Source organism: Salvelinus sp. IW2-2015, unplaced genomic scaffold, assembly GCF_002910315.2.
Source record: "Salvelinus sp. IW2-2015 unplaced genomic scaffold, ASM291031v2 Un_scaffold11703, whole genome shotgun sequence".
Taxonomy (NCBI): Eukaryota; Metazoa; Chordata; class Actinopteri; order Salmoniformes; family Salmonidae; genus Salvelinus; species Salvelinus sp. IW2-2015.
In genome coordinates, this window is record NW_019952960.1 from 1 (window position 1) to 2999 (window position 2999).

Genomic DNA, 2999 nt, shown 5'->3' on the forward strand with positions numbered 1-2999 from the left:
ACCAAAGAACAGATTTCCACCGGTCTAATGTCCATTGCTTGTGTTTCTTGGCCCAATCAAGTCTCTTATTATTGGTGTCCTTTAGTAGTGGTTTCTTTGCAGCATTTCGACCATGAAGGCCTGATTCACACAGTCTCCTCTGAACAGTTGATGTTGAGATGTGTCTGTTACTTGAACTCTGTGAAGCATTTATTTGGGCTGCAATTTCTGAGGCTGGTAACTCTAATGAACGTATCCTCTGCAGCAGAGGTAACTCTGAGTTTTCCTATCCAGTGGCAGTCTTCACGAGAGCCAGTTTCATCATAGCGCCTGATGGTTTTTGCAACTGCACTTAAAGAAACTTTCAAAGTTCTTGAAATGTTCCGTATTAAGTGACCTTCATGTCTTAAAGTAATGATGGACTGTCGTTTTTCTTTGCTTATTTGAGCTGTTCTTGCCATAATATGGACTTGGTCTTTTACTATCTTCTGTATACTGCCCCTACTTTGTCACAACACAACTGATTGGCTCAAACGCCTTAAAGAAGGAAAGAAATTCCACAGATTAACTTTTAACAAGGCACACCTGTTAATTGAAATGCATTCCAGGTGACTACCTCATGAAGATGGTTGAGAGAATGCCAAGAGTGTGCAAAGCTGTCATCAAGGCAAAGGGTGGCTACTTTGAAGAATCTCAAATATAAAATATATTTTGATTTGTTTAACACTTTTTGGTTACTACATGATTCCATATGTGTTATTTCAAAGTTTTGATGTCATCACTATTATTCTACAATGTAGAAAATAGTAAAACAAAAAACAACCCTTGAATGAGTAGATGTGTCCAAACTTTTGACTGGCACTGTGTACAGTACATATTTCCTTTATTATTATTATATATTTTTTTTACTGTATTTATTTTTTATTTTTAACTGTATTCTGCCTCTTCAGCCCCGTACAAGCCTAGACACAAGTGCTTCAGCCCTGGGAGGACCCTGCATTAACCCGCCCCTGAATAATGCTGTTGATAATCGTGCATCTGTGTGTTGTGTTACTATCTGGGACCTGGTTCAGGAGGAGTCTGTTTGGTCCACTGGCGGTCCTTAAAGGCAGGCTACAGGTCCGGGTCCTGGGGCCAGTCCAGGTAGGTTCTAGTCTTGACCAGCCTAGCCAGGCAGTCTTGGGTAGACAGCTGCCTAGGGGGGGATGTCCTACAGGAAGACCAGGATGAGAATGTCCCTGTGCTCCACCAGCAGACACAGGGTGCCAGTCACAGCTCCAGGGAGCACCAGTTACTGTGCAGGTAGTGATGACTCACCACACACAGGGTGTGGTGGCTGCTGTAGTGGCTGTCTGTGATGTTGTTCACAATGTCCTTCCCYAGCTGGAAGTCCCTGCTATGCAGATAGAGACGCAGGAAGGGAGGCCCCCCCTGCTCCAGGCAGCAGCTGTTCCACCACCCAGCGTTCGTCTCTCCCACTTTGTAAAACACAAAGGCATCGTAGGGGTGGTGCCCTCTGGTGTTGGGCCTCTGTACTGCCTCCTCCAGCCAGCCACAGGCAATGTGGCYCAGGACCAACATAGTCCCCAAGCCAGCTGATGGAGCAGGACCACCAGCTAAAAGAGAAGCAACCCCCCATTAAGCCAAAAGTTGACCTGGACATTTTTCTGTTCTCTGGCCCAGTTGTCCAGCCAGGCGTTATGACAGTAGCGGTATAGGCGAGGACCGAATAATTCCATGCACACTACCGCAGGCTGGTCAGGGGCTCTGGGAAGCCCTCAAACATGCTAAACTCCTCTCGGGCTTGAACTTGAATCACACTGAGGGAGTGCAGGTCTCTGCTCAGCTCCTCCTCCAAAGTGAGGATCCTACATTCAATCAGACAGAGGCTCTCCAGCCTGGTCAAGTTATGGAACATGATGCCCAGCACTAGCTGCACACTGAGATCCACTTCTATTATCTTGAGATACCTCAGCTGCACAAGCCTGTTCAGGTTATTCATGTCCACAGTTTGTTCTCTCAGAAACTCTGGTGTGAGAACCAACTCAAACTCTAATTCCTGCATGGAGAGGAAGTACTTTGCGACGAAGTTAGGCCCACATGTGACAGCCTTAAAGTGGACAACAGACTGAAAGAATGGTCTCCAGCAGTCCTGGAAGATCACACTCAATTGAGTGAAGAGCTGTAGGGGGAAGCCTGGTTTCGGGGTGCTGTCACTGCCGACGGTGATGTTTAGCAGAACATGTGCGTCAGATTCATACTCACACTTGCAGGTTTCTCACATTGGCTGGATGGATGGTGAATGTTCCCTAAATCTACGTTCGTCCAAAACCACCATAAAAAAGCCAGACTACGGTTTGCAACTGCACATGGGGACAGTGTGGTCTGATGAAACAAAAATAGAACTGTTTGGCCATAATGACCATCGTTATGTTTGGAGGAAAAAGGGGGAGGCTTGCAAGCCGAAGAACACCACCCCAACCGTGAAGCACGGGGGTGGCAGCATCATGTTGTGGGGGTGCTTTGCTGCAGGAGGGACTAGTGCACTTCACAAAATAGATGGCATCATGAGAAGGGAAATTATGTGGATATATTGAGCAACATCTCAAGACATCATCAAAAAGAAGGAGGACCAAGGCACTCTTCATATAATTAATTAAAATGCCTTTATTAGTATGGCATGTTCAATAGAAACAAAGTTGTTTAAAAACCGACGCGTTTCGGCTGCATGGCCTTCGTCAGGGAGTACAGAAAAAAGAGAATACAATGTCCTCTTTTGAAAGGCTTTTCCAATTAGCCCTAATTAGAAGAGGGAGTGGTTACCAAATTGGACACACCTAGTAAGCAATAATATCACATGAAAAGGTGAAATACTGTAGCTATGTTATCATGAGCATACAACTCCAAGCTAGAGCATCAGAACACCCGAGAAGGCAGTTCCAACCCTAACCATGACTGGGAGAAGTGTCCAGAACAAGAAAGCAATATATTCCACAGTACTGTTGTTTGTATTGTTTGTA

The 2999-nt window shown here is 45.5% G+C and overlaps 1 pseudogene; it reads right to left on the reverse strand.

The window, feature by feature from the left end:
• Positions 1-1032: 1032 nt before the first annotated feature.
• On the reverse strand, positions 1033-1981 carry LOC112080097 (toll-like receptor 13; annotated as a pseudogene).
• Between the last annotated feature and the right edge of the window lie 1018 nt (positions 1982-2999).